This window comes from Nanorana parkeri, unplaced genomic scaffold, assembly GCF_000935625.1.
Source record: "Nanorana parkeri isolate BGI_ZX_2015 unplaced genomic scaffold, ASM93562v1 scaffold842, whole genome shotgun sequence".
Classification (NCBI taxonomy): Eukaryota; Metazoa; Chordata; class Amphibia; order Anura; family Dicroglossidae; genus Nanorana; species Nanorana parkeri.
Window position 1 is genome coordinate 111643 of NW_017307110.1, and position 14692 is coordinate 126334.

Genomic DNA, 14692 nt, shown 5'->3' on the forward strand with positions numbered 1-14692 from the left:
CCTGGGCTCGTTCCCTGGCTATGCTCCTGCCTCTTGCTCTGGTGCTGTTGTGTTCCTGTATTTGGTTCCTGCCTGCTGGAATACAATCATGTGACCCTCACACAACAACCAGTACTGCCTGCAACACTGGTCCTCATGCCTCACTCTGCATCCTCACATTCTATGTCACCACTTCCAGGGGTGCTGGAAAAGAAGTGCAGTCTGCTCCAGGTATGTGACACAGGATCACCAGCTAATATTTAAACGTAAGCTGCAGTTTTAAAAAAAAGAATAAAAACATCTGTAATTACATTAACTGGTTAAATTGTATATGCAATTTTACTAATTAGGTTTAGATATACTTTCATGTATCAAATGTAATATTTTTCTTGACCCATGTGCTATAATAAACACACAATGAAAACTTCTTGCCGTTTGGGAAGTGCACTTTTTTTTCCTCATTACATTTGCAGATGCTGGCGAATCTCCTGGTGAATAGAGGAGGATAATAGACTAGGTCACCTTAGAGGGATATAAGAAACTGAATGTTATTTAAATTTGACAAGTTTCACTGTGGTTTTCTTGAGAAAGAACAGCTCAACTCACTTAAATGTCTGTTTGCTTCTAATACAAACAGAAGCAGTTCACTCCCCTGGATTCAGGGCATTCATAGCTTTTGGAGTGCAGTAATCATGATTCATTCCTTTTTTATATGGTGATTTGGCCACTGTATTCATGCTAAACCTATAATAACACTCACTAAATGTCTTCAAATGTCAAACTAGTTAAGGGAGGAATAATTTTGGCATAAAGCAATTGATGTCTAGCCCTTTACACACAGGTGTTAAAGGGTACCTGAGTGAAATACATCCTCTGAACAACTTACTGCCGCCTCAATTGAAAGAAGAATGTAATTAGCTGAATAACAGAACGAATATTTGCTACTTGTGCAATAAATGTAGTGGCAGGGGAGTGAAATAATGCTGCTGGGGAGGAAGGAATTAAAGTGAACCTGTGCTCAGATCATGCACACTAAAGTATTTATATATTCTAAACAAGCAGCTAAAGCACTTTAAAACAAGCCTCATTCATCTATGTATCTATAGGCATTGTAAAGAAATGAATTTTCAAGTTCACAACACATTGCTTTTTTCTATGGGAAAATAATCTTGGCAGACTGCCAGCACTCAAATGTAAACAACCATCAGAAGTTTCTAAGCTGAAACTGATTGACCTGACCAACCAAAGTTTAGATTTTTTGAGGATCTTTGAGAAAGAATACATTCACATTAAAAGCAGTTGGAGAGGTCAGAGGTATTTTAAAGCTATTGTACTGCTTCTTACAAAATTTAAATAGTTCACCATTTTTATATTGTGCCATGGTAAAAAGAATGGCAGGTTGGTGGGCTTAATTTTCTGGAGTGTCTTTTATTAACAGCTTTGTGTTTGTTGGGTGTGCACGCATTAGGAATGCACAATATGCCTATATTCACATTTTAATTAGACATCACAGATCAAAGAAATATGTACAGAGTCAGAGTGGCCATGTGCCCGAGGCCCATCGTTCCCTTCTGGGCACCGAGGACCTCTATGGCAGGAGTCAGGATGGAGAGCTGTGGCAGATGAGTGAACATCCATTCACTGATCTTTCTTGTGAAGAATTAACCTGTAAGCACTCAGTTTCTAAGCCGTTCTGTGGGTTTCAGAGCTGTCAATCTTCAGCCATTCAGACCAGGGATGAAGCTTGTTTAGCATCAAAAGAGTGCAGGGTTGACATTAGGGTTTTAATAGACCCCCTGATATCTCCTTAAAGTAGTATTAAACTCTCAAACTTTTATTCAATAATAAATCCAGATCAAATATACACTGCACTTACAGCCATCATGTTTCCAGACAGATGACAGTGGAAAAGCTGGCTTTTAACATGACAGGGAGGAAGTGGCCTTTTCTCTCCCTGTCAAAGGATACTTTCTGCTGCTCACAAATGTTGTAATCGTGCCCAAGCATTGCATCCTGGAAAGGTTGCATCAGCAGTGCATTGCTGGGAAATCTCATCTGTAATCTCACGCGAGTCAGGGAAAGGCATTTTTCCCTGGATGATGGACATGGTCACATGTCCTAGTCACATGTGTCAGAGTTCCAGGAAGTAAAGGGGGATCTAGTAAGGTTGCCTTAGTTAAAATGGCCACTGTGAGAAGACTGGGAAAGAAAAGAAACTAAGGTATGAAAAAAATAAAAAGCTGCCAATTATCTAGAAGTATGTGTTTGTAGTTTTTCATTGAAAATATAGGAAAGTTCCACTTTAAGGTGCTTTTGGAATAGGACATTTAAACTCTTAAATGAGCTTTTAAAGTTTCGCCTGCCTAGGGACCCATGGATTGCTCTGCTGCATTTCAAACACCCCTCTCTGACTTAAAGCTGGAAATGTATATTCTCATAGCAGCTAAATAGAGGATAGTGAATGCTTGGAAAAAACATCTTACCTCTGTTGGGGAAGTGTGACGGAAAGTTGACACCTTTTTTGTTAATGAAAAACTGACAAGTATCTTTACCAACCCACATAAGGAATTTCTGAAGGTTTGGGATATATTATGCACACCCTGCACTCTCGAGGATCAGCTTAAAGGGTTAATAAACTCTTAGCTTTTTTGCATATATCTACTGCTAGCAAGCAGTAGACATATGCAAACAATTTTTTTAAAAACCCCTTTCAAATAGGTTAAAACGTAACTGTCTTCGCCGCACGCTCCCTTCCGAACATCTGAAGAGTCTTGGGTGGCCACAAAGGATCTTGGGGCGGGCGCATTTGCAGTTCAGATGTTCGGCCGGGAGACGAGAAGAGACACAAGGTAAATCTATCAAGCAGCGTCCACCTGCACAGACTCCGTGGGACTGGAAGCGCCATCTAACACAGATGAGTCAGCGCTGGATCGGAGACCCGCACCAGTGCTGAAGGGACAGCTGAAAGCGACAGTAAAGAAGAAGATGATCGAATCAAGAGGCATCATAAGTCCCTACCGCAGAATTGGGAAGGGGCAAAACAAGTTTGACTTTATTGTCACTTTGTAACAAGCTGCCACATTATTGTGCGGAGGCTCTGGAGGCTCTCATGCTGCATTTCTTCCTATTCACTTCTTTTCTTCTGTTTTACGTTCAAGTTCTTTGTGTCCTTTCATTTACTGTTGTTTGTTATTCAACTCCATCTTTATGTGGATTTGGGCTTCTTATGGGAGCCGTGGTACTCTATACGATGGTATGTGGTCATGGGATGTAGGGGAAGTTAGTTAGAAGGAGCCCTATTTAGGGGACATCTTTAATGCTAGCCCCATGTCTTTGGTCATATGTTTTAATTATGCTGATAACCTGAGTCTCAGTGTACTAAATCTTTATAGTGAATTGTACTACAGGAGGGCTCTAATCACTCTCCACCCATTGGGACTTAGAACCTGGAATGACCATACTTGTTACTGTTTTGAATTGTTACTTTGTATGTGCTTTAAAAATTGATTGAAAAGAAAACTGAAACATGGCCTGGGAATGAAGAAGTATATACAGGCGGTACACTGCATTCATTTTCTTTTTTCAGAACTTTATCCCTTATTTTCACAGGATGATCCTGCCAGTGACACACTTCTTGTCCTAGGGTGACAATCCTCACTTACTGTCATGTGTCTAAGGAAAATCAGATCTTTCTGATCTGGACTACAAATACCTCCTCTCATTATCTGTATTATAAAGAAGGAGGTTGCTTTGTAGTTAACTTAAGATAGGTGATAACATTGAGATTTTGGTTCAGTTCACAGTTTACAAGAACACAAGATTATTTACAGCCACAATATATATATATATATATATAATCTGTGATCTTACTCCCGCGATAATATTTTCAGGCCTACTGACTGGCTAATAGACCCAAGCAATGTCCCAGGGGAGGAGGTTTTGGCTTGTATAGGACATTAAGGGTAACTGTGATGTCACTTCCTCGATAATATGCTCAGGCCTAGTGGCTGGCTGATTGACACATGCCTTGTCACAGGGTAGGTTACATGCTCCCCAATACCTAGGTAAGTATTGTTGCTGGCTGCAATGGCAGGGGAGCTCTTGAAGGTGAGAATCAGGGGTTCAGGGGAAGCCCTTACAAATACATTGCTACTGAATGGACTAGGTGATAATGCCTCTTTAATACTTTGTCACCCTGTGCCACTATTATTATCCGGTCTGAAAATTTCCCTCTGTCTTAGCAGCAGCTCTGACCTTTCTTTTCTTGTCTACCACTGACAGTAAATTCTGGATAGCTTGGTGCCATCCTGACAAATTTTTGCGCAGCTTCCCCACAGGAGCAATGCCCTTACTCCCCTAAAAGTGTCCCTAGAAGATGGAAATGCATGTGTTGCACATCTTAATCAGAATCCTGATTTGTAAATAAGCAGAGGTTTCATTGGCTTATGGTGTGGACAACACACGCGGTTCTCCGTTTAGACACTTGATAAATGAGGGCAATTATTTTCCCTGTCATAATTGCTGAGGATCAAAATTAATGCCGGTTCAGTATGAACTCTGTGCAGTTTGGAGAGAATGCTTGGAAACCATGACAAAGAAGCATGAGAACAGGCCGATGTGCAGCTTTGAAACTGCTGTCAAAGAGAATAGTCAGATGGCTGCTGTATAATGCTGTGGAATTATACTCGATGGGAGAGGAGGTGTGCTTTCTGTAGCCAAGTTTTTTTTTTTTTTAAATCTTGGCACAAGCATTGTAATCTAACAGAGAGAGGAAAAAAAAACTACACAGGATATTCATAGTTTCTTATTTTCCTATATAACTTCTGTGCTCTTTTGAACCAATAAAACCAGCTCTAGCTACAGCTGCATGCACAAAAGTAATATATACTTAAACAATAATTCAATAAAAAAACCCTGTGGTGCTTATCAATCCTCTATATAAAAAGTGCTCTGTGCAAAATCCTACAGTGCATGCACAGCATATATAGTGTTACAAATGATATCTCATTGGCAACATTCAAAGTGTAACACATATCTTTCCTCCTACACAACCTATTAAAGTGCTATCATATAAAACACATTCCAATCACATGTATCCAAGCAAAGATGTAACAAATCTCTAATCTCTTATAATGTGAGTTCGTACTTACCGTGTTTCCCCGAAAATAAGACCTACCCCAAAAATAAGACCTAGTTGTGACCATTCCCAGGGCGGGTGGTGGCATAAGGGGGAACTTGAAGAGCCTCGGGAGAGAGAATCAGTGGTGCCAACTAAGCCAGCCCTAGAGGAAGCGAGGCGGCAGCGGAGGGAGCAGAGCCGCATTAGCTGATGCTTCCTCTATAGCACCGTCTCCTGTCACAGGCGGAGTGATACCAAATGCACTCCGCCTGTGAGAAATTGATAGTGAAAGCGCGCTTCGCTCATTCTAGCCAGTGATTGGTTACCAAATTGCTCTTGGAAAGGTACGGCATCAGGCCAGAATTCAGGATTTGGAGAGTTATGACGATGTTCCAGAAGAAGATGACATGACTGTATTTGAATAAATGTACAGTATATTTGTGTACATGAATACATGTAGACAGTTGTACATGAATAAGTGTGGATTGTTGTACATTAAAAAAAATAAGACCCGAATAATATTTTTAGATAATGGAAACACAATAACTATAAGAACACGAGCTTTGAGATTGGGATAGGGAGGGAAAGGGAGTAAAAGGATATATAATATAAATGGTGTGGTTAATTGACACATAGACATCTTAGTTTAGAATATTTCAGTTAAACACAAGAATAGATTGGGGAATTTATAAAGAAAGGTGGGAAAGGGAAAATGGGTGGGGATATTAGGAATCAACATTTAAGAAGTTTCACACAAATTCACATAAGAGTTGCCCCCCCCCCCCTCTCTAAAGGAAGAATTGGTAGTAGATTGTTGTGATAGGAGAAATTAGGTAATTGTGATACAAGATGTGGTGAGAGATAGTACTAAATATATGTTTCTGGACAAGAATGAAAAGGAAGTAATAGATCAGATTCTGTCTAATAAAATATATGATATATATGCTATGTATACAGCAAGAAGAAATGTTATATCTTTACTTTTTATGGAATGTGTAAATGTATTTAATGTGAAACAAGAATAAAAATATATTCAACCAAAAAAATAAAATAAGACCTACCCCAAAAATAAGACCAAATGTGTTTTTTTTGAGCCCAAAAAAAGTGCCTTATTTTTGGGGGACACACGGTAGCAGAAAGAATCAAACAAAACTCTTCAATCAAAGGCTACAAAGTGGGAGTATAGGACCCTAATAAAGTCTCTCATGGCAGTTCCTCCACCCAACTGGGCCTTGAAAAAACTCCCAATTAAGAAAACCTTGTCCCCAGGCATAGTACTTCCAGCTAGAGCTGCAACAGTTAATCGATTTAGTCGATTAAAATCGACGATTGAAAACGTTACCAACGTTTTCGATCGTCGATTCGTCGGCTATCGATTGATTTCCCTGTTCGGGGCTCTACACGCGGCCTGAAGCACATGCTGCTCACGTCCCGCTGCGCCCGCCGTGCAATATACAGCGCAATGCAGAGTAACGCCAGCTACAGAGGACTACAAATCCCAGCAATAGTACATATGTAGTATAATGTAGTATTGCTACATTCCTCTATAGCTGCTGGTATTCTGCACTGCGCCGCTGTATTATGTACTATATTGCACACCACACTCTTTTTTTTACTTCTACCGCGCCAAGCTTGCTGCCGTGATGGACTACAATCTCACCGCAAACTAGTAGTCCATCACTGGAGCCTTTTTTTTTTAAAAATCCGATTAACCGATTAATCGAACTTAATAAATCGGCCAACTAATCGATTATGAAAATAATCGTTAGCTGCAGCCCTACTTCCAGCAGTTACATCTCTTGCAGTGATGACAGTCTAAAGTCCTTGGATGCCTTTTAAAGGTTTTATAACAACAGCAGAACAGGGGAAGAGAGGGCTGGAATACCCAACAGCAACACATCTTCTCTTAAGCTAGCAGTCCCTGAATAGAAACAGATTCCCCCCACACACAGTAGGCAGAAGTAGCTCAATTACAACTGAGGTTTCTGTGTTTCCTCTGTACCAGGTATGACTGCAGCTTTGGACCAGTGGATGTTCAGGTGTTTTTCGACTGTCCCCAGTAATATCTCCTTAAACTACTGGATCATCTTGGGTTAGGCAGATAGACCAGTGGAGGCTTGTGGGGTGCACCAGTGTCCCCAGTGACTCTATGGTAGTAGCTAGATGAGCATGGGTGACGTCCTTCTTAGATCTCCAGTAGAATTCAGTAGCACATGGTAGGCCCTGAGGGCCAGAACCCTCAGGCCTGGGCAGAAGCCCATCACCTATTAGCAGGGCTAAAGCCTACAGACTAGCAAGCCCCAGCAGCAATCATACTCAGGAGTTTTGTTACAGCCAAATCCAACCCAGTGATGACAAGCTTAGCAGTGATTGGCTAACTAACAAAAGTCAAGGCTATCCATGATGTATCCTTGACGCAGTACTCTGGTCCTTCAGAATCTGGCAGATTAAACAACATAGACAGCCACTAAGTAACCCTACTGGTGAAAACAGATCACTACAGCAAAACCCCAAAAATTCAGTGCAGGTTTAGGCAAGCCTTAGGGAACACATCTCTAAGTATACAAACACATATTTAAAGAACTTGGACCTAAAAAACATTTACCCTTGCAGTGGGGCTACCCCAACATTGTAAGTGTTAACTGCTCATTTTGCTCTAGGGTCTACACCAAAATGAGCAACTAATCCTTGTAGTGCGTGGGTAGCACCACTGCAACATTTGTTGCAGCACTCAGAACATCAGTGTCAAATGATGTTTCCTAAATATTTTATTCTAGATGTGTTTGCAGTGTAACTGGTGTTTATTATTGTATTGTTTGCAAGAGCTGTTTGGTTGCCACACTTTAAACAGACTGTATGGACTAAGGTTGGCCATACACGTATAGCTTTCTCTTGTATAGCCTGCAGGCTGATTGAGAGAGGTCACTCAATTCCCCCATCCACGCTAAAGAGTGCGGATAGAGGAATCTCCTCTGATGGCTATTGTATTCAAAAAGCCACAGCTCCCACCGCTGCCTGAATACCTGAATAGTGACTGCATTTGACCAGATGCAGTTACTATTCAGACAGCGATTTTCCACCTGCATCCTTCGATTTTAAAAAACACTTTTGTCAAGCCAGGTAGTGCCGACAGGGCTGCCCATGGCACAAATTTGAGCCCCTGTCCCTTATACCCTATAACAGATGTGTTGTGAGATGGTGTACACAAGGTATGAGACACTATGGGGAAAATGTTCCTTGTACCTCAGTGCAGCCTCACTAACATAATATACCCAATAAGTATAATATTCAGTAACTGAATTTCTCTGTAAGCTGCTGCTTAAATGTACTTGATATGAAACCTTCACAAGAATGTATTGGTTAAGACTCAGACTTATGAGAAATGTGAAAGGAAATGCAGTTGCAAATTATATTATACATAGAAGTCTGTGTCATACTAAAGGGTCTGTCAGCTGCATTATTTTTCCTTGTGAAATGGCAGACTGCACACTCTCGAATGTGAGTTAAATCCATAGAATGGCTTTTATAACTGTGCATCAGTAAATTGTTCACTGTAAATGCAACTTTTACAGAGGATTATTTGCACCAGTAATGCGTATCCCCTAAGGAGCCACAGCCACAGTTTAACAGGCCCTCTTAGCCTTTTTACTGGTGCACTGGTTACTGCTGCCCCAAATCACTCATCAACCCACCAGCAGTAACCGATAGCCGACATCCATTCTGTCAATCTTTGCTTACACAATTAATTTTTTCAAAGTCCAAGGGAGAGAGGGTTAAGGGTTACAGGCTACACAAACAGTGACAAAAATCCCTCCACTTGAATAGACTGATATGTTCTTCAGGCAGAGTCTGAGAGGCAAAAACACTTCTAGTAGGGCTCCCCAAATGTTAAAAGAGAACTATGGCCAAACGTTTTTTGGCCATAGTTCTCTATAGGGTCACAGGAAGACATTTACTAATGTCTTCCTGTGACCCAAAACTCAGCATATAGCGGGCTATTGCTGGCTACAGCCTTACAGTAGTCAGACTTGTGGTACTCCAACTTTGTCAGGGCCAGACAGGGCCCACATCTAAACTGAACAAATAATACAATCCCAATTAAATTTCAGAAAATATCATGACTTTCTGTAAAAGACTTAATGTTTTTGGAGCTCCCATGTGTATAACCATGGGTCATATCCATGTTTAGTAATTAAACTTTTTCCCTGTAAGTGACCATTCCTCCTCACCCCAATATAGCAAAATAAGTTTGGAATTGGAACACAAACCCCTGTTCTCATAAACCACCTTTCTTTCCTGTGCGTTCTGCGTCAGTCTCTATAATAGTGTGGATGCTACAGACACAACTTACCTCTTACTAACTGATCTCTCTGCAGGGCAGGCAAAGACAACATTTTATTCTGCCTGATTAATGGCTTATTTACATATTAGCAAATTTCATGCATTCAGAACTAAGACAACAGGTTAAAAGGTAATATTTACAGATCTCAGCATTTGTCATTGAAAACTATAAATGGAAATGTTTTGGTTCGACCAGAGCCCTTAACATGTTAGTTCACCAATCTCTACATTTTTAAATGTGGTAATGTAAGGCAGGGCTGTAGGACAAACCACACACTCTTTTAACTTCTAGCTCTGTTCACTCCTATGAGTGTCTGTGTGTTGTTGGTGCAGTGCAATGTATGTGTGATGTGCATTGTAGGCTTCATGTATACATTTTACATATACTACTTTTGATGCCTATAATTAGCATTTTTCTGGAAATTGCCCAATTGCATCAAGCAGAAACTTTGTGGGCGCAGTACTGCAGTATATTGCAGGTGCAGGGACGCACTGCACCTGCAATACACCTAATATATGTACAGTAGATATGAATAAGGCCTCCACACAATCTGGAACTTTTCATTGGTATTTGTCTACAACCTCACATCTGAGGGGACTGATAAGTTAGTGGGCACAATAGCAATCAGACGGGTTAAGAAACTTTGTTGAATCATTGCTTCCCCTTGTGCTGGCAGTTTCTACTCCCATCTTCCTCTATACACATGAAGGGTGATCATACCATTTGTTTTTATCCTGCAGTCCGCATCCAAAGGTGTGATAAACCTACCAATGGCTACTGCATGTGAAAACTCACATCTACACACAATGTAAACATGAGTCTGAACAAAGATGAGCTCAAAAAGCCCAACAGCCATCATAATAGTCAATTACATAGCATTTCACCATCCCCCATATTCCTCCTAAGGAAGGAATACTCAAAACCATGGTGCAAGCAAGCAGACTCCAAACCAGAAATGCTGGGACTTGGAATCCACCTGCAGCTAGAATGCTGCATGTTGCTCTGCCTGACTTGATTATTAAGGAGACGTTAGCGAGGATGTTTTTGCCGCACACAAAGCATGTCTACAAGCCTCAATAAACACATAACATTCCTTATACGTTACTGACACTCATAATTAGATTCCCAGCATGAAGAAGCTGACATCTTTCTAGCAGAATATTTTTTGAGACAAATAGACACCGGAAAAATAATATAATGTTACAGATTATCGCTGGACCCTAATTTGTAGTGCCGCCTTTTGCTCCAGCAACATATTTCAGCTTCTTGGTGGCATGCATTTGTTTACTGTAGTGCGCCATACAGTAGCATAAAGAGAAAAAATGAAATATCTTGTTGTTTGTACTTTTGCCATTTAGGGAAGAGTTAGGAGATGTGCCAGGTACATCCAGCTGTCTGCTCGCAGATATAAAGAGAGAGCAGCTGCAGAAGTATAGATTCACAAAGACAAGCTGCACCTGCTAAAATAAACATGGCTTTGCTATATGGAATTAGTAACAACACTGAATTTAGAAGCATTTAAAAATGTGTATGGACTGGTAAAACTTAGACTTTATTTTAGCAGTAGCAGCATTAAAGAGAAACTATAGTCTTTTTTTTCCAAGTCTTTAGTTATATATTTGAATGTAACCAGATCTTACCAGCAAGAGTTACAATTCTACACGTCTTGCTCCTATGCGTGGTTTGTAAATGTATGTGTGCATGGGGGCAGCCATATTAACTAATTATATAGGAACGCCTCTAAGAAAAGGAATATGAGAGCTGCCACATGCTGATTTGATTTTTTTTAAGGTGCAGGTTCCTGGTCATCATGCTTCTTGTGTGTAGCCAGGATTTTCTAGAATTTTCACCCTACACCTGATTCATGTCATTCCCAGCAATGTCCCTGAGAGGTACATGCTTGGTCAGATACTTAAAAAAAAGGCTGCATGAGGATCAAGGAATGCTGGGGTGTAGTGTTATTTATTACAACAAATTGTATTTATACAAATTGTATGCATGGTATTGGTGATGTAATTATAGTAAACACAAAAAAAGAAAAGGATGGCTACAAAGGAGCCTGGGGCTTTAGAGGTGTCAAAATATATATGCATTAGTAAAAAGGCTTGTTTTATTTATAACAAATATAAAACATATTTAAAACCATTAGGCCATAACAAAAAATTGATTATGTATAACAGATATAGGATAGAGCAGCCATATACATATCTTGGTCATAGTCCACAGGCTTGAAAGGATAAAGAATCTCAGTAGGCTTTACGCGCTTCGCAGATATATGTATCCTCAGAAGCCTTTAGTAGAGATCTATGGTTCAACAAATCGTACATATCATATACCTCCTCTGTATAAACCAAAAAACATAAACATTTTCTCAGATAGTATTCTCTATCGATATACATAAATAGCATATTGAGGGTGTATATATGCAATGCAATGAGCAAGAGAGCTTGAACAGAACCATATAAAGTAAGGAATATAGTGATACAATATTTTACCTCACCTTGCTATGTGATCCAACAAAATGGCCATGAACGAAATCCAAGTAGAAGGGAGGTCTATAGATGTACAAAATCCCCCATATGTGGGCTTTCTGGGGAGACCAGGGACAGGACCAACGCATGCCACAGTCAGGCTTTGTCTATATGCATAAACCTATATGATATGTGCATTTGTATGATATCCTATTATCCAGCAAGTAAAATATAGTCCACAATGTCCCTCACCACTCAAAAGTGGCCAAAGAACAAACATCCATGGCAAACTCAAATAGAGCCAAAGTTATCCACTCCTGATATACAGGGAAAGATGATATCCATCCATTATACTACCAGTATATACAATATACTATTTGTCCTCAGCATAAATTCCCAGCGTGAGATCATACATATAGTCTTCCTGCAATCCTTAATATAATAAAAAGAAATGAGAGTTTCTGCAAAAAATTCTAAGTATAGAGAACTAATCTGCTAATAGTATCTCTTACCCTCTAGTATTAGTCCTGGGCATCCCACAATGAAAGTGACAAGCGGCATCGGGAGATCTGCTCCCTTATAATTCCCCCGGGGAAGACGTGTAGCACCAAACGTGGAGATACGTGTGACGCCACGCGTTGTTCACACAATCAGTGTATTGGATGGCAATGTGCCATTAAAATGGATCATTGACTAACAAAAACTGGTGTGCTGGTGACATTATTCCTTTATTCTGTGGTTCACACATCTGATCGCCAGCGCACGAACATGTGACCGTGACCACACTCATGGAGGAAATATCTCCACAGGACCCGGCCAAGTCCATTATTATTATTCTCCAGTAATTATACTAAAGGTAGAACCTCCCACTTAATTTATACACCATTATAATGGATTTTGGGCAGTATTATGATCTGGAGTTGCTTCAGTTGATAAGGTCTAAGTTCAGCAACCTTTTTTTTTTCTTATCTGACGGCATTGAGAATCTTTGAAGGTGTGCTGGTGAAGACTTTACACAGAGGTCTAACTCTCCCATCATCTCTACAAGATTTGGTGAAAAATAATGCAACTCTTGGAGGAAATAAATGTTGTGACAATGCATGAGCTCATGGAAACCATTCCACGCCGAATGCATTTCATATTTAAAGTTAAAGGTGGTCCAATGGAATATTAGAGTGTGTGACTTTTTTTTCATTTCGGCATACAGATCGATATGTTATATATGATATGATTGATTGATTTATCCTATTCCAAAATCCACAAAGCAGAAAGAGGTAATAATTTGCAATGAAGTTTGGGAAAATCCTTTCAATGTATACACAGTTGACTTGCAAATCCTGTCATTTGATAGACTTGCACATTGTTGGATTTGTTAATTATATTAATTTATATTCTGCAGTGCAATACAGAGAATGATTGAACCATTTAAAATCAGTCTGTCCCCAGGTATATAGCTTACAGTTTTACATCAGTACTAAACTCATTCACACAAGTCCACACTAGAGTCTTATGAGTAGAAGATATTGAATCTACTAGCTTGAATTTTTGGAATAGAGTAAGCGTGAGCTGTAAGAAATCAATTTTAAGAATAAAACAAGATTGCCTATTGAAACAACTGGCACTTAAACTCAGACATTTTGGCCATATAACACAAAGACACAATCAATGATGAAGGCTTTGTTATCAGGAAAGACTAGAAAGAAAAGGAAAAGGAGAAGAGACATTAGAGACAAAGTAACATAAGCAACATAGCTTAGCCAATGTGCATGACCCTACAAGTGATTACAGAAACAACAGCTGACAAGCAAGCCTCGTGTGAGGACCACAAGATCACAAAGCTTCAGACCCGACTATACATCTAAACAACAATACCAAGTCTGAACAAAGTATTTCTGTAGGAAAGATCTCACAATCAATATGTTTAAATAATAAAAAAAGGAAATAAAAAGGAACAACAAAAGATCTATGGTGAGTTCAATGTATCTGGTATCCTTGAATCTAGAGAGAACACAATCACTTAACATATTGAATTATTTAGTAAAAAAAGCAGGTTGTTTATTCAGTCTTCTGGCAAACTGAATCAGATTCAAACCCGTTCTGAAAAACAGTTACAAAAAGAAATGTAAAGACAATCATATCTGTTCTAACCCCTTAGTATTAGGCTAGGTTCACATAGGCAATGGATGTATAAAAGCATTAAGCTCCAATACATTGCAGACTCTGTTCAACCCGCTCTGTCATTACTCACCCAGAAGGCAATAAAACACTGGGATATAATTGTACAAAGAAAGCATACAATGTTTGGGCTAGTAAGCACAAAAAGAATGTCCAATAATTGTGAACCTTGTACTCAGACCCAATAGTAAAGATACTTGTCAGATGGTAAAAACTTATGCCAAGCTCTCCTTTGAAGCCCGTGTGAGCCTATATTCTACATGTCAGTACATGTCAGTAAACCAAACTCATAAAAATTACAAATGTAATAAAAATGCTAGTTTATTATGCATACAGCCTAGATTTAGAAATATTTAGTACTGTACAGAACAACAGCGCTCGTCTCTGCAAAAACTAAAAACCGCAGCTTGTATGAGCTTAGCAAATAATACAACCATTAAAATAGCGATATTTTGTGCTGAAGAAAACCAACATTTTATCATTACAATACTGTGAAATAGAGCACTGCCTTCTCGAAAATGGATAAATAGCTGCTTACTTTGGCTGTATTTGTGCTATGCACCAGCATTACTAGAAGTAACCTTTGCTACATAAATGTGAAGAAAT

At 39.5% G+C, this 14692-nt stretch overlaps 1 long non-coding RNA gene across 1 annotated transcript; it reads left to right on the forward strand.

Annotated features, from left to right (window-relative positions):
- Positions 1 to 929: 929 nt before the first annotated feature.
- Positions 930 to 14513, forward strand: LOC108794371. Its single transcript, XR_001941704.1, has 4 exons — positions 930 to 940; positions 3776 to 3781; positions 5460 to 5538; positions 14503 to 14513. It is a non-coding gene; the product is annotated as an uncharacterized LOC108794371 (long non-coding RNA).
- The last annotated feature ends 179 nt before the right edge of the window (positions 14514 to 14692 follow it).